The sequence below is a fragment of the Schistocerca piceifrons genome, chromosome 11, assembly GCF_021461385.2.
Source record: "Schistocerca piceifrons isolate TAMUIC-IGC-003096 chromosome 11, iqSchPice1.1, whole genome shotgun sequence".
Lineage (NCBI taxonomy): Eukaryota > Metazoa > Arthropoda > Insecta > Orthoptera > Acrididae > Schistocerca > Schistocerca piceifrons.
In genome coordinates this window covers 169,663,675-169,685,330 of record NC_060148.1, presented here as the reverse complement: position 1 = coordinate 169,685,330, position 21,656 = coordinate 169,663,675, and positions in this window count along the sequence as shown.

The following is a 21,656-nucleotide window of genomic DNA, read 5'->3' as shown; positions in this document are numbered from 1 at the left end:
CAATAAAGTGGTACAGAACACGTAAATTTTTTTATTGGTCATCAGTCTACTGACTGGTTTGATGCGGCCCACCACGAATTCCTTTCCTGTGCTAACCTCTTCATCTCAGAGTAGCACTTGCAACCTACGTCCTCAATTATTTGCTTGACGCATTGCAATCTCTGTCTTCCTCTACAGTTTTTGCCCTCTACAGCTCCCTCTAGTACCATGGAAGGCATTCCCTCATGTCTTAGCAGATGTCCTATCATTCTGTCCCTTCTCCTTATCAGTGTTTTCCACATATTTCTTTCCTCTCCGATTCTGCATAGAACCTCCTCATTCCTTACCTTATCAGTCCATCTAATTTTCAACATTCGTCTATAGCACCACATCTCAAATGCTCCGATTCGCAGTGTGAAAGTTATCTCTGACAACCATGTACAGTCAGAATTGCAACACTTACGACACGTGTTCAGGGCAAATGCTTATAGCAAAAGACTCCTTGAAAACACTTTCAGATGTCACCAAAGAAAGATGCTTTGTGAAATGGCAAAAGAAGCTGAACTGGTGGCTTTCCTGCCATACTGTGGAGCAACGAGTAGCAAGTTAGGGCGTGTACTGCAGAGACACGGATTGAGACCTGTGTTACGGCCCACCCACAAGGTAAGAGATACGTTGCGCCCTGTTAAAGATGATGTAGCTCTTTGTGTGTTCAGTGTGAATGCTGTTTGTTTGGAAGTGCAGCAGCATCTATGCAAGCCAGACCATTTGCACAGTCGAAAATTGTTGTACTGAGCACGTGACACATATTAAGGAAAGGGAGCTTGACAAGTCAGCTGTAGCTGAGTATTGCCTGGTAAATGGACATAAAATATATTCTGACAACATGATAGTCTTGGCTACTGTGACAACATAGCAGGATTCTATTATAAATGAGGCAGCAGAGATTCCAGTGAAGACCAGGGGTAAACACTGAGTAGGGCAGGGGGGACGGGCTTCGGATGTCGAAGGGAAGCTATGGCAGATGCTTAATGCTCAGAGGGAGGTGGGAGTGGCAGTTTCAGATGTGGCACCAGCCCCTCATGACAACTGATGTCATTCAGTTCCACAGCAGGCCATAGCTGCTACAAACTGCCCAACTCGCCTTCTGCGAGTGCATCATTTTGGCACGGTGTGATGGTGCCACTGATCATCATCGTGGGTATATAAGCAGAAAATAGTACCAACCCCAGCAGTCAGTAATTTTACTCCTGATGATGATGGCAGAAATAGCAATCAAAAGCTCAATTTTTTTTCGAATTGATGCAGCTCGAATACCGAGAAACTTTTATTTAAAATTGTGTTACATTGTTGGTTGAGGTACACTGGTTAAGCTGCTGTGTGCAGCCCACAGCAACTGTTAGGAATCGACTTACATCGACTCGGTTATATTATCTCAGTAATTGCTAGGGAATGTTCTGTACTCCAGGCAACTCGCTACGACTTGGGACTGAATCTGTTGGCTTTGAAAATTTTGTCAGTGTAATAGTTCAGACTGAGTGAAGAAACTGAATGCAGCTTTGGATTGCAGGTGTGTGGCTGTCCCGAGGGCACATTGCTGCATGAAAAATTTGCGAGCCTTGTGCCAGCAGGGTGCTCACCACTGTGCTGCACTCCACTAATTCCCTCACTACTTTACGTTACCTTAAAGCTTGCCTGTGAGATTGCACTGTGTATCTTGGCAACTTTGGGTACAGCCATTTGACACATCTCATTCAGCTCCTTGTTATGTTCTTGGAACAAAGAAAAATTGATGTCTGCAGATATTTAGTGCTGAGCTAAAATATCGCTCAGAGAACTGGAGCAGTGATCACAGATCAGGAAATCTCACTGCTTCAGCTTCAGATTGCAGTCCATACTTCTGTTGGTGTTATCACTGTGGCATCTTTAAGCTGTTGATGTATTTTGGAGTCAAAAAATAGCTAAGCAAACATAAACTGTAGTATCTTTTTAGATGAAAGTCATATGTGATGACAACTGCAGTCACAGCTCATTGTAACACATGTCCTGGGGCATAGCTGTGTCATTTGGTACTGCATATCCATAGTGGGTCTTGATGCTGTAGTCTGTCAGTATTACCAGTAGTATCTTAAGTATTATTTATTTTATTGCGTATCCAGTTCCCATTTAATTTTTTCATCTTTTTCTCACCTGAATCTAACCATCTTCTTGTCAGTCTGATTAATGTAGCGTAACTTATTTACCCATTAAAGATGTGCTAAAGGGATTGAAATGCTCATTTTGAACTTGTTGAATCATAATCTATTAATATAATTTGACTGAGTCAGGTATTCCCTTTAAGGACAATACATCCACATTTTGATATTGGGTTTATATAAATATCATTGTAAATGTATATAAAAAACATAGACGCTGTGACTTACTGAACGAGAAAGTGCTGGTAGATAGACACAATAAAAAACACACAAACACACACACAAATTTCAAGCTTTCGCAACCCAAGGTTGCTTCATCAGGAAAGAGGGAAGGAGAGGGAAAGTTGAAAGGATGTGGGTTTTAAGGGAGAGGGGTAAGGAGTCATTCCAATCCCAGGAGTGCACATATACCATTTTCATTTCATTCATATATTCATATATGAATATATTCATTCATATCATTATAAATGTTTATTTATACTGGGAGAGCTTGTTTGTGAACAAATTTGCAACAAAATAAGAGATGATACTGTGGCAAGATTTAACAACTTCCACCTCTCTCTCAAATTTTTAGCAAAGCTGTAGCCTACCTTCATTGACAGACATTTTCTGTGATGTATTTTTGACCATCAACACAGTTACCTTTCCCTCATTCAGCATCAGTTACCTAAAGATTTTGATTTTCTCAATGCTCCTTGACCCAATTTTTCATCCACTTTCTACTGCAACAAAGTAGAACAATTATCGCTACAGCAGCAGTGTAATGCAAACCATAATATTGAACAATGTCACTGACAATGTTAGAATAGTGTAGGGAGAGAATCATTAATATTGCACTCATCACTTGCAAGCAGTCTTTGCTGTCACATGACAATCTTTGAAGTGTCTACTACTCACAGTATGGAGGAACAAAAATGAGCAGTGAAATTTATCATTAAATTGTGCGGTGTCCTAGCGGAAATGAATTGAGATACCACATAGATTTCTGATTAGAGCTCATCAGGTGTGGTGAGACAGCTCTGGTAGACATTCTTTAAGTGTGTCCCACAGTTGTCAGTCAGACTGGGCAAAGATTGAGGCCAGTCCATTACTGTGCCAGTATATTTGTAGTAATCCATTGCAGTGACTTTTCACGAAGTATTTCTCAAAGTGAAACAACTGTTGGGGGCAATATGGTCTGACCCCCATCCTGCATGAACCACTTGGTGCCTGGTTGATACTCCAACACTAGCTGTGTGGTGATAAGTTGTTCCAAAATTGCAGCCAGCATAGTGTTAGTGATAGTTTTTCCACATGGATAAATAAACAATAATGGAACATCCACTGCAGTAGGAGTAACTCTGAGAGAATACAATGGTTTCACTTCAGATACGGCAATTCTTGGAATGCCAAAACGGTCAGTTTGATTTACTCTTGAGTCCATTCAGGTGAAAGTGTGCTTCATCTATGAACTGGATGCAGCCAACATAAAATTCTTACCAATCATTGTGAGAATCTCGTTGACAGTCAGCCCTGCCACATAGCTCATACAGGTATGGCCTGTTGGGTTTGGATTTTGATTGGAAACATGTATAGGGTCTCGATATTTTCTGCATGCTGGAACCATTCAGATTTGTTTCTGCTTAAATTATTACAGTGGATTTTGACAGATTTTGCAGAATAATTCCGTTAACTGGAGACATTTTAAGGAGTAGCTACAGTTAGCCTGTGGCCAACATTCCCCATGAGATCAGCCACACAGTCTGTATGCTGAAATTTGGTGAAGAGCTTGTGAGTAGTTTCCACTTCAGCATTGTTTTGGAACATTAAGTCTTATTCGAATGCAGGGTCTTCCTGCTGTAACACTGTACTAACATGTGGTATTCCAGTACCAGAAAAATATTTAACAGAACACAGGATACCGACCTCTTCCTTTGGAAAGTTAACCTCCTTTCACACTTTAATAGAAGAACTGGTCACTAGGAGGTGTGATGAAAACTTCAGAATAACTTAGGTGTAACAGTCTTACAGCTTTAACAACAAATGTCTGCTTCTGTGAAGTTTGGAAAGTAGGAGACAAGATACTGGAAGACCTGAAGCTGTGAGGATGAGGCGTGAGTCCTGCTTGGGTAGCACAGATGGTAAAGCACTTGCCTGCAAAAGGCAAAGGTCCCAAGTTCGAGTCTCGGTCTGGCACACAGTTTTAATCTGCCAGGAAGTTCCATATCAGCCCACACTCCGCTGCAGAGTGAAGGATTTGTTCCACATGTCCAGTCTTGCAGGGATACCAAAGTCTGACATAAGGGTCTCTGTAGCTGGATACCCTTTGACGATATACAATGCAGCCTTCATGTTTAAAGTTCTGTTCTTCCCACTCAAACTTAAAGGACATATGCATTTCCAAAAATTTGAACAAAGTAGTTCCATACTTTCTCTTCTGCTCTTGTGTTTCTACTAATGTAGTGGATTCAGTGACAATCCAGAACTGTTGAATGTCTGCTTATGGGAGCAGTGAGAGGAGGGGAGACATGTGGCCATGGGTTTCTTGATGCTCCCCCAATCCGTGTTTAGCACCTGAATGCAACGCAAAAAACAAAATTTTATTTCTATAACTGAACATAAAACTAACTACTTATGTTTGGCTACTGCTTTTTTACACATTGAGTTTCTCATTTGATCGTTCAATTTGATAGTTAACCATTCATACACTTGGTACAAACAAGTTTAATTGGTACAATATTAGTCTTCTAGGTACATCTTTGGATGCCATGAGAAGACTGAATGACCAAAAACACAGTTAAATCCCTTTGCTTACAACAATCATCTCTGTCCAGGAAGAACAGGGCAAATAGAATTAGGTGTAAATCAATTGGCTGATCCACAGTCAAATGATGTATAATGTTAATTTCCATACAGAGGTCTCTGAACTTGAAAATCTTAACTTGTTCACATTGTGCATGCCTGCATGAAATAGATCAGAGTGGCAACCCTACTCCAGTGGTTTGTTTTGCTGTTCATAAATAAATAAGAGCGGAGCGTATTGTACAATGTCATTTTCTGTACAACAGATCGATGGTGTAAATGACTGCCGGAGCAGAGAGGACAAGAAAAACTGCACGGTGTGCCAGGAGCATGAGTTTGCCTGCAGCAAGAGGCAGTGTGTGTTCCTGGAGGGGAAATGTGATGGCATTGTGCAGTGCTCAGATGGGCTGGACAAGCAGGCCTGCAAAGTCAGGATGTGTGACACAGGTCAGCAACTGAGAGTCGGCACACTCTGATGTAGGAACGGTTTTGTGTTGTGTGTGTGGGGGGGATGAGGGGTTAATTTTCAGCTTGTTGGCTGAAAGCCCACTAACTGATAGTCTTTTTCTTGTTCCTATTTGTGCCTAAGTATCTCCTCTTTATGCTAAGTAAGAACTATCCTTTTCATAACATTGTTAAATTCTTTAACAAAAATCACCTATTGCAGAGACCAGCTTTGAGTGTTGAAATGGAACATGTGTAGCAAAGATCTGACAGTGTGTCCTTGCAGATGACTGTAATGATGGCTCTGATGAAGAAAATTGTAACAAAGGTAAGGTATATGAGTCACTTTAGTCTTAAATATCTTACATTTCCACATTCTTGAAATTGAAAGAAAAAGTGCATACTGAAAGCAACATTAGGTTAGATTTATTTTACACATACCCTTTTAAATAAATGCACATATAATGTTCAGGACTGTATGACAGTTAACTCTTCCAACATTCCCCAACTTTGGTACTCTGTTATGGTTTTCCTTCTTAATTGTTTGGTTAATTTTTACTTCATTCTCTGTAAGTATCAAAGAAACATCTCCTCTACATTACCCTCCATAAGATCACCTTTCTGTATTCTAGTAGACTTTGGTGGAAACTGAAGCCATCTTCAACCCAAACAGTAACCATGCGTTTTCTTGGACATCTCCTTTCCAAGATGTCAGGCATTGCCAGCTATAGTTTAGATCGCACTCACTTGTGTACATTGTTTTGATGACAGTATTGTAGTGCATTCTCAGAGATGCACTTCTTATTACAGATATTGTCGATTGCAATGTTGATGAACTCTTTTATATCAGCTTCATTGAAGTACATCAAAAGAGACAGAGACAGTTACTAAGACAAATATAATTTTATTAATTACTTCAAATTTGTCATTAACACATTGCAGATAGGCTAGTGGGAAGAATGTGGGGCCAAGGAAACTGGCCATATCTGCTGTTTTCTAATTATTACTGACTCATACATAACTGATGAATCTTTAAGAGTAATAGATATTAAAAAGGAGCCAAGCTTAAAGATTTACCATGTCAACTTCAGTTATTGGGCATATTACAATATTTAAAATTACAAAGTATAATTTTCCTCCCAAGAAAAGCGGGAGGTGAGTTAGTGAATGACTGTTCATTTTGAGGTACCAAAATTATTCATCACTAAACATACTTGATGTATTTGTAGTAGAATTACAGCAAATTGTGAAACCTAAAGAGTACACACATAAAATTACATCAATGCCATCATATTGACTCAGCCATCAACAGCATCTGTTATGTCCACTGTTAGTTAAAAAATAATACTATAAATTAACAGAAGGCAGCACCCGTCAAGAGGCAAATTGCGAGATGTCTGCACATAACTCACATATGAAATGAGTAAACTTTCAGTGACCGGTGGCTCGTACATAGAGAAAATCACATCCTGACCTGTACTTGGCTCCAGTCTGAAACAGTTGCAGCCAGAGCTATGCTTCGGTTTGGGCTTCAAAGTGTTTAAGATTGCCCTTTGATTTCCTTTACGAAGTTAACCTCCCTATTACAAAATATCTTGCAGATGTAATCCATACGTCTTACATGTGTGTCATAAGATCCCTGGTCCATGTGTTGTATGGATGTCCAAAGAATGTGTACATCGTAGACTGGTGGTAAGCAATTATTAATGGAATAACACCAATAGGATGGATATTGTCTGTGTAGGCAGGTTTCCCCACCAGACATCTATCCAATTGATCCATAGATTCATTTTAGGACAATTTGTTATGGCTGAGAATTTGCTACATAAAGGTAGCAGTTGATTTTTTAGACATAGTCAATAATCTTCCCACATAAGACACTCATGCATTGCAATGGCCACAAATCTATCAAATACTTTCACCTGCCGTGATCTCGCATTTGTCTACTGGAAGATTTTGTTAAATTGTAATCTGCAACATTGCAGTTAAATGTGGGGAATGGGAGTTCAGGCGCCATTCCAGAACCTGTATACTGGACACGTGGGAATGTGATGCAAAAGTAAACTGCCCAGACTACACAGATGAACATGACAATTCCAGTAAGTGGAAAGATAAAGCTTTCTATTCATGCCATGAGAGGATAAACTCAAATATTTAACAAAAATATGAAAGATAAATTACCAAAAATGCCCCCTAGAACTTAATTAGGTGATTAAATGTATACAAAGAGTAAGCAATCACTGTTAATTTATTAAAGCTGCATATATGTTATTCAATCTGCTTTTTCAAATGGTACGTAAGTTACTTCTTATGTAGCTGCCATAACCACTTAGAGGATGAAAGTGAGTGTTGTTTATCTTCATGTTGAAGTTTTCAAGTGATCTGTTACTGTGAGACAGGTGTAAAGTACGTTTCAGAAATACAAAACAGAATATGTAAGTTTTCCTGGTAAGAGGACTGTATTGCTCTAGTGTAAACTGCATACTATTTACTTGTGGCAACTGCTAGACATCTTCAGGTGGTTTCTGTGGGTGAATGGCATCTGTCACTATACACACTGCTGCCATCTCCTTAGAGATGCACTATCTGGAAGTCAAGTACGTGAAAGGGAGTTGGTTCCAGATGAGATTTTGGTATCTGTGTGGAGCCAGCTACTAGGAATAACTGAGACCTTAAGCATATATTCAGAGGCACTGGGGCTGTTACAAGGCATTGCTGTCTGAAAGTGGAACCAAAACAGGTCGCAGTGTGGGTCCTCTACTGCACTGTTCTGTAGCTGTATTCAGAAATTCCTGTTCACCGCATTCTGATCTAATGGCAGTAAGTGCAGGCTGTACTTGGATTGCCCGAATCTCTACTGGTTCCAGAAAGTTGAAACTGGGGACACAGTACATTCCTTGTACAGACTCCAGAGACAACGAGGTAATTGATCCCCCTCCTCCATATTTCACTTAACAGAACCTGGCAATTTCCTCAGGTTTACAAGTGGTTAGAAAACAGTTATCTGAGGATTGGTTCAAATGGCTCTGACCAGTATGGGACTTAACTGCTGAGGTCATCAGTCCCCTAGAACTTAGAACTACTTAAACCTATCTAACGTAAGGACATCACACACATCCATGCCCGAGGCAGGATTCGAACCTGCGACCGTAGTGCAGTTCAAGACTGTAGTGCCTAGAACCACTTGGCCTATCTGAGGATTGTAGAGATTTTTTGACAGTGGTATCTTCTCACAATTTTGTTCCATTAATTGGACTCAGTATGACTATAATGTGGGATCTCTGTAAGAAGGTGGGTGCAGAATGACCTGACAGCAACAAGGTCAAAACAGTGCAGGGTTTTCTTGAGGAAATATCCAGATTTACACAACTGGATGTGGCAGGGGCATGGCAGCCCTACATTAAATAAATGTGCCATGAAAGTTCAAGTCAGTCTCTCTACACGTGGTATACATTCCAGTCTGTCCACTGTTATCATTTAAACCCAATGTAACTGTCACTAAATTACAGTGACAGCTACCTGTTGTACCGAGGAGTTCTCCTGCAGCAGTGGACACTGCTCGGACAAGCAGCTGGTGTTTACAGTTTTGCCTAAGTTTATTGTTCACATTGCTGTCTTGCATTATGGAAGATGTCACTGTGCCCCGGAATCTTAATATTCCTGCTCACTTATTTACAACAACTTCTTTAATGATATCTATATTTCACGACTCATGTTACAATTTTAATGCACTTTAGTGTGACTGCAAAATCAGTATCACCATACTGCTCTGTGTGAATAATCTGGTGCACTTCACTGCTTCCCTAACTGTGATAGGTTCTTCATAATATCGTAATATAGTTGCAGGTGGGGACTGTTAGAGAGTGGATGTCATGTGCTGGAGACAGGTTTCACCCTCTCCCTCTTCTGGCCAGTTTACAGAAACAGGGCACCACAGTAAACACACACCAGCTAGTCACTGACAGTTAACTAATAGTTCATGCATGGCAACAAAAGAGCCATTGTCTGTGAACAGAGGAAAAGACTTTATCATTAGGCAGCTCAGCAACCCTTTTATATCTCCAATTTGAAAAATGGCAAGAAAATACTTTGATCTCCCAGTAGAGTCTCCATTTTCATTGTGTGACAGTATTATGGATGTCAATATCCATCTCTACCAATGACTGTGTGGGCACCGGCTATGCACTGTAGAAATATTACTTTGTGTTTGATTTGTGAATGGTTTGCAAAAGCAGTCTAAATAACCTTCTCTATTCCCTCAAGTAGTTTTGTGAGTTGCTTCAGCAGTTCGTGGGTTTCATGACTATTTTTGGATCATGGACTCTGTTTCATCATTAAATCTCTACATGATGGAAACTGCAATGGGAGACATAAGACAGTTCATCTAACAAATTTGAGTTATGGAAATGCTACACAAACTTACAACAAATTGTCAAATTCTTCTTTGAATGATTACTACCACATCCATTAATCCAACTTGGTAAGAATTCCAAATTCAAACATCAGAATTCTAAAGTCTAGTTTATGCACAAGTCTAACATCTGCCTTATGTCGTCTCAGTATTCACAGCTATTCTGATAAGTTTAATGTCTGTAGCTGGACAGAACACTAAAAAGCTAGGAATACTGTAATTTCAGCTTCTTAGAAGTGTCACTCAGTAGGTTTCTCTGCAAAACTGGCTGTTGTTGCTGTGTTCAGTTCCTAGCAAATTTTTGTATTTACTTTTGACTGCTTGTGACTAAAAAGTCTACATCTTGATATTCTGGCATTTTCACAAAACGTTTTCTTTAATAGGCAATAAGCTTGATTACTGTGTCAGTAAGTATCATACAATATTGTAAATGTGAACTGTTATATTACTAGTGTTTGTATTATATTTAGTGAACACCTCATATGCATTGTCTTGCTTAATGTGCATGTGGCTTTGAAGCTGGGGTGGGCTCCTGCTGATTTAAGTTCCAGCTGCCACTGTCTGAGTCTGTCTGAGGCACCAGCATTCCTCTAAATGGTTTTGCATCCTACATCAAAATTAACCACCTGAACACAATATCTGGTAATAGAATTCCTTAAAGGACATGGATCTTGTGTTCTGGCATGTTGGGATTGTTAGAAACCTTGAACCTATTAGTGAAGATTTCTGAAGGTTGTAGAAAAACCTCCAACTAATATGTAACCATTAAGAAATATAAATTCTGGTATCAAATCTGAATTACTGAAAACAGGACTTATTAGAGATAGTGTTAACATGTGAAATAAACATAAGACAATCTCCTAAGTTTGGAGCCCAAAAATTAAAACTACAATGGAAAGTTCTCAGTCTTGGTTGTGGAACTCAGACAACATGGAGAGTCTATTTACTCTACCCTAATGGCAGTATATTATGTGGCCATAAATTTCATAAAGTTTACCACCCGGGCCAGCTATTGAGTTCCAGATGACCGTGCTTTTCTTGATGGCACACTTTTCTTTTGCAGTGTCTTCAGTGCTAAACACTGAAATAAAGCTGGAATACTTCTAAATCCTGATCTACTGTTGAGTATTTCTTCTTTCAACACCGATACATTTAACCTGTTTTATACATAAATTGTTCACTGGTTTAGACTTATCGCCACTATTTAGATCCAAATATCTTTGATAATGAGATTACATTTTGACCTTGAATTACCCAAACATGATTAGAAAACCATTTCTCTGGAAATATGTTGTCCAGAGTTTGAGAAATTATGAAAAGAGTTATTGAACAACACAACCATCTTGAATTTTCCCTCAAGTGCTATTAAACCTCACAACTTGGGTTTATTCGCACTTATATATTTGTCTATACTGCAGAAATATTTTATACAGTAAAAACATTGTTAAGGTTCCTTATAAAATGGTATTTTTCTTTTGCTGTGCAACATGTAGTTCTTGTGACATTAACTAATTTTTGTATAAAATGCCCTATCCATAACATATAGGACTATAGATGCTGTGAAGTTTTAAGAAACTATCAGGCTGAACATTATGAACAAATACTATTTTCTTCCACTATTTTTGCACCTGCCTTTCCCTTCAATAGATTCTCCAATTGTTGATAAAAGTATTTGTATATATAACAATTCAGTTCAAAATGTGACTAAATTTAAATGTTCCTAAAGTTTCACATTCTCCACTGATTCATTACTGAATTTTAACTAATAATGTTTACTGCTGTTAGTTTTTGGTCATTATTTAAGTTGGCTGGTTCCTCATAATATGTTTAAACATTATTTCACTACTGAGAGATACATAATGAAAGATTTAAAACAGTGTAAGGGAGCACTAAAACTCCTAAACATGCAGGAGAAACAGCAACAATTTATTGTCAGTCACTGAAGACCACAGCAGAACGTATGTGGAAGGGGTAGGTAACTCAACAGAGGTGGCAGTAGACTGGATTTCAAAGAACATCAACCACATGAATGATGTGCCAGCTGGGCAGAGTGACATACAAATGGGTGCAAAGGGGTGCAACTGATACTCAGTTTGGTTAAAACTGCTTGTCAGCTGATTCATCGTCTCGGAGTTGTCCTCAGATTGGAGCTCCCACCGTAAGGCTGTCGAGAGTCATGTCAATACGTCACTTCACTTGCAGTTTGTAAGTAGTGCAGTAGGCATGGGTAATTATATAGCATTTCTAGCAGCTAATTTTACTCCTTTTGGTTGTAGCAGTCTCCTCTGTGACTGCAGCCCACTTTTGCCAAAGCGTTGAGAGGTGCAGGTGACATCCGATGTGGTGACACTCCAGCACTGTGTGAAATGAGTTAGGTGAAAAGTAGTTTCATTACAGAGTATACCAGAAGTTGTTTCTCAGCAGTGTTTTTCCATCCCACAGGTGTGCCACCTGACAGAGAAGCTCTGTGCTGTCGTCGTGGTGGCCGAATATGGCAGCAGGATTGGCAATGACACAGTCAATACACTTGTTTGTGAGTATTTGAGAAGAAAGAGTAAGTGAGCTGTCAGGTCTCACAATTTGTGCAACATCAAGAAATAAAAAATTTCTTAAGAGTTTCACACAGGTAACAAAACATTACTTCAGTCTCATTCTGGCCATAAGCCTACATGTTCAGTAGTCTTTGTTGTTCATGTGTCACTCAACATGTCTGCCATACAGTTTATTTATTTATTTTATTTATTTGTATACTTGTTCCATAGATCTGTATATGTGAGCAAGTCACTCAGATGTGGAACGTGTCAATGTACATAATAAAATACATAGAATAAAGACATTGTTATAGTATTAATAACAGTGCACAAAAGTCATACTTATTAGCTTAAAAACTAGTCAACATAAATGTGAAGATAGCAGTTTCATATTTAGGGTATTATTGCATCTATTTTAACCTTGAACAGTAATCAAAACTTCCCACTTTGGGTTTAAAAGTGACCCAAAAATGGAAATGAGAAAAACAGGAATTTTTACATTAGGACTTTATTACATTAGTTTAACAGTAAACAGTGTCAAAAAATTTAAAAACATCTTTCCAATCTGGGTTTTACTTATTTCTCTGAAAGAATTCCTCTAGTGAATAAAGTGAGGTCTCAAGTAAATAATTTTTCAAGCTATGTTTAAATACTGATGTACTACTCCTTATACTTTTGATGCTGTTGGGTAGGGAATTGAAAATTTTCGTTCCAGCGTACTTTACCCCTTTCTGAATAAGTGTCAAGTTCTTTAACTCACAGTGGAAATCCTCTTTTCTTCTGGTGTTATGTTCATGATGTAGGCAATTCATTTCATACAGAGTGGGGTTATTTATTATGAAGCACATCAGTGAATATATGTACTGAGATGTTGCTGTCAGCATTTCAAGTCGTTTAAAAAGATTTCGACACGAGGTTCGTGGGGGTACACCACAAATGATTCTTATTGCTCTTTTTTGTGCTGTGAGGATTTTCTTTGCGGCAGGTGTATTGCCCCAGAAGATGATGCCATAACACATGACTGAATGAAAATAGCCAAAGTAAGCTGACTTTGAGACGGTAATGTCATCAAAGCGTGACAAAATTCGTAAAGCAAATGTTGCCTACGTCAGCCGTTTTAGTGTTTGTAGAACGTGATGTTCCCAGTTCAGCCTACTGTCCACGTATACGCCTAGGAATTTTGATAAGTACACTTGCTTTATCATCTGATCATTCTGTGTGATAACTATTTCTTTTGGGTTTTTGTGGGTTGTCTGGAACTGGATACAATTGGTTTTTTTTTTCAGGTTTATTGAAAGGGAGTTAATACTAAACCAACCCAGAACTTCTTTAAGGATATCATTGACCTCGGATTCTGAGTCAGTAGTCGACACATTATCCACCACAATGCTCGTATCATCAGCAAACATTGTAAATTTACACTGCTTATTGATGGATAAAGGCAGGTCATTAACATATATGAGGAACAGCGAGGGCCCAAGCACTGATCCCTGTGGCACTCCATGCTGCACAATTCCCCACTCAGAGTCCATTATATATTGTGATACACTCTCTGAAACATCTAGAATAATCTTCTGCTTCCTATTTTCGAGGTACGATTTTAACCAGTTCCCTACAGGTCCTGTAATTCCATAACGACAGGCCTTCTTGAGGAGTATCTGGTGATCTACACAGTCGAACGCCTTTGATAGGTTGCATATGACACCAATTGGCAGCCTCTTGCTGTTTATAGACTCTAGAACATCATTTCTGAATGAGAAAATTGCGTTATCTATTGAAACTCCCTTTTGAAAACCAAACTGCTGACTGTTAATGATGTTCAGGTCACCAAGGTGTGTCACAATCCTGTTGTACAGAGCTTTTTCTAGGACTTTTGAAAATGTTGTTAATAGAGAGATAGGGCGATAGTAGCATCCCCTGCTTTGTACAGGGGCCTGACAACAGAGTATTTCATTCTGTCTGGAAACACTCCTTGTTGCATGGATGTGTTGCAGATGTGAGACAAAACTTCGGCCACTTCACTGCAGCAAGCCTTCGACAGCTTGCTTGAAATATCGTCGATACCAGCAGAATGTTTATTTTTCGAAGACTGTATGATTTTTTTGATTTCATTGGCAGTAATGGGAAGCACACTTATTTGACTGAAAGGTTCTGGAAAATTATTTTTCATTATACAGGCAACTTTATCTACAGAACCATGGCAACCTATCTGTGTTGGGACAGTTAAAAAATTTTGGTTAAAGATTTCAGCAATTTTCTCACTATTAGTTATCTCTGAGTTGTCAACAGTTAAAACAATATTTTTGTCTTTGGTGTAGTTTACAGTCCCTGTTTCTCTCTTTATCACATTCCAGATTGTTTTAATTTTATTTTCAGAATTAGTAATTTCAGATGCTATACACATAGTTTTAGAGTTTTTAATTACTTTGGCAAGAATTTTACAGTAGAGTTTATAATGTTTTAGCTGAGCAGGGTTGTTAGAAGTCTTTGATGCTATGTAGAGTTGTCTTTATCTCTGACAGGAAGCTATGATGCCCTTAGTGAGCCATGGTATTTTTGCAGACCTAGCAGGTTGGACTCTGTATGACTTTTTTGGAAATACACTTTCAAAGGTACCTGCTATCTCATTTGTGAATAAATTGTATTTTGAATTAGCAGTTTCTGCTAGATAAACAGGTGTCCAGTCAGTATGCTGAAGACATGATCTGAACGTTTCAATAGCTTCCTCACTTATTTTCCTTACTGTTTTCCATCTAAGTGAGGTGTCACTCAGAGGAATTCCCAAGCTGTTGAAAGTAACTCGTTGTCCATCATGGTCAGACAGACCTTTCATAATATTGTTATTATTCCATCCTGAATTTTCCAATGTTCCATGATTTAGTTTAGGATTTTGAGAGTTTTCAGAATATTGCAATATTTTTGTTATCAATACCTTGTTGGTACAGAGAGATTTCCTTAACTTTTAGATTTGTATATGATTGGTGCAATAGTTAAATTCTTCCACTCACTCATTTCTCAAAAAGTGAGTATCATGCAATACAACTTTCAATGCATTTAGTGAAAGGCATTGGGAAATAACACAAACAGCACATTGAAACAGTATGTAAAAATGTTATTCTAGATCACATTTCTATTGTCACACTGGGAAAAGTGGATTTTTGTTCATTCTTTTTGCTTTTTCCAATCTACATAGTGTTCCATTACAAATAGAGAAGTTACGAATTAGAAAGCAGTTGTGAGCTATCAGTGCTGGATTTGTGAACATGTGAGGTGTGGATATAAACTAATGTAACTATTGCTGTAAAACATCTGGTTTCAAAAGATAAATATTTAGTTGTCATACACTCTCTTCCTCTCTCTCTCTCTCTCTCTCTCTCTCTCTCTCTCTCTCTGTCTCTCTCTCTCTCTCTATCTCTCTACAACACTCAAAGGGAATTTTCTGTTGATGGAAATGGGAAATGGTGTTTGAAGTCCTCATCTGTGAGCTCCTCGACACGTGCTACTTTTTTTCACTGCTTAAAACAGATTGAAATTTTGTCTCTTCTGATGCAGATTTGATCTTGGCAAAGGATAAGTGACAGTGTGGAGAGTACAGCAAATATTGTAGGTGGTCTAACAGTGAGATGAGGTATTTTGCTACAAACCTATTTAACAAACAACGCAGTATGAGCCTGTGGCATTGACTTGATGCAGAACCTGTAATTTGTCCTTTGACAATTCAGGTAGTTTATTTTCTCGTGGAGTTGAGCAAGAATCTCAAGGTAGTAATGTCTGTTAATAGTTTGACATTCTGGAACCCAGGAATGATAAAATTTGAAGAAGTTTCTCACCAATGCAATTTGGACTTTCCTTAGACACTTGTCACATTCAGCCTAGGGCATGCAGCATGCTTTTGTCAGACGAAACAGTAAGGTTAGGACAAAGGGGCCACAAGGTCGCTGTTGTAATGTGGCCTGTTGCTGCTGTGGCCTTAACTGACACTGCCCTGTGTGATGCTGAGTCGAAGGTTGTACAGCTGCCACAGCTCCCCATCACCCTGAACACTTGCAGCGTAGCTAATAGGGGACGACTGAGTTAGTTCAAATACCTCCCCCACCCCCCACCACATACACACCAATCTGATCGCCTGTGGCCCATGACACTTCACAGGGCTGCACTGTATTGAACATGTCTGTAAGTGTCAGATTCTCTCATGAAATGTGTTTTCAGAGTCTTCCCTTTCTGACCGAAACAACTATTGTGCATCATGTAACGAGTGGATGGGTATGACAATTGCTCAACCTGTGTAATTCCGCAGCCCAGGCTTTGTAGGATTGGTTTGGGTGTTTCTGACAACGGTAAAATTTCTACATGCATCACAGTGACAGTGTGCTGTCACAGTAACATGTTGGGAGAAGTTGACACATTTTATCAAATAAGCCTGCCAGTTGTTGCAAACATTCAATTTGGCACAACTGATGACTGTGCAGTGAAAACCAGGAAAGAAAGCTGTGCACAGGTCAGTATTGCCCTCACAAAAAACCTAGAAATGCTGTAATAACAGTGTCTCGTAGGAGTCCCCATCTTCAGGTGTTTCATCATATGCCAGAATGGGCAACAGTTTCACTGGTGGGAGAGTAACCTGTTTGCAAACAAGCAGATGCCACTTGAGAGCAGTGGTGAGAGCCTGCTGTTCTGTGAAAGTGTGCTGCTGGGTAGTGATGTGTTCAAATATTTCTTCCATTGAGATGTTTGTCAGGTGACTCAGCACTGGCACTCGTACACGGAGGAAACGTAACCCTCGCTTGTTGCCAAGTTTGTTATACTAAGAAAACACACAATTTGTGTAACTTGGTACATTGCAGACCAATACATAAGATAAAATGTGAAGGTTGTGTGTAACACTGAACACATTGACTAGACATTAGTAATGCAGGTTACAGAATAGGCCGAGCAGTCCTATGTGGTCACTTAAAGAATACTGTTTCTTAAGTGTCTCACCAGAGTGCACCAGGGAGCAGACACGGGTGGCTTCTAAACAGCTTGTGAATTGCACAGACGTGTTATCTCTGAAACTGTGTGAATTTAAGATGGGCTGTGAAATTCATAACCACAAAACTAGACCCAAATGAATTTCCATATAGAACATGGATCTGTATCTGGGATTTGGAATATAATTTGCATTCCGATGCAAAAGTTTGTAACAGGTTCCTGGTAGATATCAAGGAGGAACTGAAGATTCAGAAACAAAATAAATACCTTGTTAACATCTTATTTACTGTAATACTTAGACTTGGGAACATTTTGTAACTGGAGTGTTTATGTGAAGCGGATGGTGTAACTTGGCCAACTATCAGTTTTTTCCTAACACTTTGTTTGATGCATTAGACAGCAACTGATTAATGTAAGAGCAGCAGCAGCAGTAACAGCAGTGGCTTCTTTGAAGTAGCTGTTTTGTTTCCTAATACACTCAAGCAAATACAAAGTAATTCAGAAGCAATTTTCATTATTTGACCGAGGTAGTACTAATCATTTTTGTATATGGAACAGAACAGAAATATCTGAGTGGTAATAAAACAAATACAGCCATTCCACCTGATGTTTCACATTTTAAGGTACTTAGAAGGAACAACAGCATTTCTCTATTTCTGTAAAGGTATTGTGTTCCTGCTTCACGTGTTCTCCATCCTCGGATCTATAGAACAAAAAGAAGAGGGTGACATTTATTGAATTACATTGAAAAAAAGGTAAATTAATTTTTATTGAACATGTAAATGTCACTACAGATATTTGGATTTAGGTTATGACACATTGGTGATGACGAGTAGCGAAATTCTACCCGATGTACCAAAGTGTCGGAATATTGCAGATGTCAAGGACCACCTGAATAGCTGTTTTCATCTCAGCAATTGTTTTGGGGTTATTGCTGTGCACTGTGTCTTTAACATAGCCCCACAAAATGGAGTACATGGTGGCCAATTGAGAACCATGCCAGTGGCTCGAATGCAGTTCTCAAAGTGCTCCTCCAGGGCATCAAACCCTCTCATAAGTCAATGGGGTCGAGCTCTGCCATGTGTGAAAAACATGTTGTCGAAATCAGGGTCACCTTTGATAATGAGAATGAAATCATTTTTTGAAACCTACATGTACCATTCGGCAGCCACCATGCCGTCAATGAATATCACAGAGACTATTCCGTGACTGGACATTGCACAGGTCACAGTAACCCGTTGAAGGTGAAGAGATTTCTTGATCATGAAATGCAGATTCTCGGTCCCCCGAACCCATCCAAATGAATGTGGGCTTCGCCAGTATACCAAACTATACTAACATCAAAGCTTCGCCAGTATACCAAACTATACTAACATCAAAGTCCTGTTCGTCGATTCTGTGGACAAGAGTGTTTGCAAAACTCAACAACTGTTCTATCGCCCTGGGGCTTAATGGCTGATGGGTTTGAATTTTGTATGGAAGGAGATACAGATATTGAACAACAATTTGTTGCAGTCCCTATCAGTTGATTTCCTCCTGTTGTCTCTCTTTGGATGGCCGACATTGCCAATACTGTCATCACAAACATTACCTGTTTTCTCAAACTTGTGAATCAAATTCTTGATTGTTGCCACACTTGGACTGGTTATTTAGAGCTGAACTTAGATGCAAACTTCCTTTGAGCTGTTGTTGGGCTGTTATTGCTCACATAATAGGCCTTCACAAGAGCTATACAGTCAGGCACGCTGTACCGTGACATTTTCATGTGCAAATCTCAACAAGGTGCATGCCTGTGTGTGAACTAATTCCCTTTGTGCCTTGTGATCAACCGTGCAGTTTGAAAGTCCTAATGCAAACTGTTCACAAGTGGGTGGTTGGAAAACCAGTCCACTTGCTGACTGTGTGAACAGAGAGTCTGAGGGGGTGGACACCTCCCCTGTGGTGATATCACTTGTCACTGTGCTGGTGGTGGGGTGCCTGCCAGCTGCTGTGTGCCACATGTACAAGAGGCAGCTGGTCACATCCAACGACTTGGACTACAGGCACACAAAGTGGTCTGCTGACTAAATGTGATGAAAAACTATCTCAATCCTTCTTTTCCATAAAGAAATGGAAGATTTGTCTGCATTATCCCTTTCCACCCTGAGAGAAAAGTTAGCAAACCTCTATCTGAAATATGCCATGTCCCATGCATTATGACCTGTGTAATCAGGTGAAAATACTGAAATTCTCAGGATGATAGTTTTCTCAAAATGTCAGTAGCACAATCGTGCTAGTTAGGTTTTACCCCAGTCCAAATAAAATGTACTGTGCTGCTAAAGAAGTGCTTTTATTTATTTTTATATGTCTACATGGTTACTCTGCAATTCACACTTCAGTGCCTGGCAGAGGGTTCATCGAACCATTTTCATACTACTGCTCTACCATTCCACTCTCAAATGGCACGTGGGAAAAAGGAACACCTAAATCTTTCTGTTTGAGCTCTGATTTCTCGTATTTTATGATGATGATCCCTACATAGGTGGGTGTCAACAAAATATTTACGAATTCGGAACAGAAAGTTGGTGATTGAAATTTCGTAAATAGATATTGCCCCAAAGGAAACTGCCTTTGTTTCAATGACTGCCACCCCAACTCTCATATATCAGTGACAGTCTCACCCCTATTGCTTGATAACGCGAAATGAGCAGCCCTTCTTTGCACTTTATCGATGTCCTCTCTCAATGTTACCTGCTAAGGATCCCACACCATGCAGCAATATTCCTGCAGAGGACAGACAAGTGTAATGTAGGCTGTCTCTTTAGTGGGTTTGGTGCATCTTCTAAGTATTCTGCCAACAAAGTCCAGTCTTCGTTTCACCTTCCCCACAGTATTATCTATGTGATCTTTCCAATTTAAGTTACTTGTAATTGTAATTCCTAGGTATTTAGTCAAATTGACAGATCTTAAATTTGTGCAATTTATCATGTACCCATAATTTATCAGATATCTTTTAGTACTCATGTGAATGACCTCCCACTTTTCTATTTTTAGTGCTAATTGCCACTTTTTACACCATACAGAAGTTCTCTCTCGATCATTTTGTAATTGGAATTGATCATCTGATGATTTTACTAGACAGTAAATTACAGTGCCATCTGGAAACAATCTAAGGGGGCTGCTCAGATTATCTCCTAGATCATTTATACAAATCAGAAACAGTGGGGGGCCTATGGCACTACCTTGAGGAACAACAGATATCACTTCTGTTCTACTCAATGATTTACTGTCTGTCACTACGAACTGTGACCTCTCTGAGAGGAAATAACGAATCCAGTCACACAACTGAGACAATACTCCATATGCATGCAATTTGATTAATAGTCGCTTGTATCAAAAGCCTCCTGGAAACCTAGGAATATGGAATCAATCTGAGATCCCTTGTCGACAGCACTCATTTCTTCATGGGAATAAAGAGCTGGTTGCATAACAACAATATTTTCTGAATCTGTGTTGGTTATGTATCAATAAATCATTTTCTTCAAGGTGATTCATAATGTTCGATTACAGTATATGCTCCAAAATCCTACTGCACATTGAGGTCAGTGATATGGGTCTGTTTTTCAATGGGTTACTCCTACGTCCTTTCTTGAATATTGGTGTGACCTGTGCTAATTTCCAGTCTTTCATCAAGTGAGCTCTTCTGGTTTCAAATTCTGGAATATTTACTTTGTCTTCTTTGGTGAAGGAATTACAGAAAACTGTGTTTAGTAACTCCACTTTAGTGGCACCATCATCGGTAACATTTCTATTGCTATTGTACAGTGACGGTATTGACTGTTTTTTGCCATTCATGTACTTTACATGTGACCAGAATCTCTTTGGGTTTTCTACCACATTTACAGACAATATTTCATTGTGGAAACTATTAAAAGAATCTCAGATTGACGTCCACACAAAATTTCGAGCTTCCGTGAAACTTAGCCAGTCTTGGGGATTTTATGTTCTTCTGAATTTGGCATGCTTTTTTCATTGCTTTTTCAACAGTGTTCTGATGTGTTTTGTGTACCATGGTGGATCAGTCCCATCTCTTATTGACTTATGTGGTATGAATCTATCTATTGCAGTTGATACTGTATCTGAATTTGAGCCATATCTGGAATACACTTACATAATTAGCTTGGAAGGAATGGAGACTCTCTCTTAGGAAGGCATCAAGCGAATTTTTATCTGCTGTTTTAAATAGATTTATTTTGCATTTATTTTTGGTGGTTTTGGTTGATATGGTTTTGAGCCTCACTGCAATGACCTTGTCTTCACTTGTCCCTGTATACGACATGTCGCTCTCAATTAGATCAGTATTGT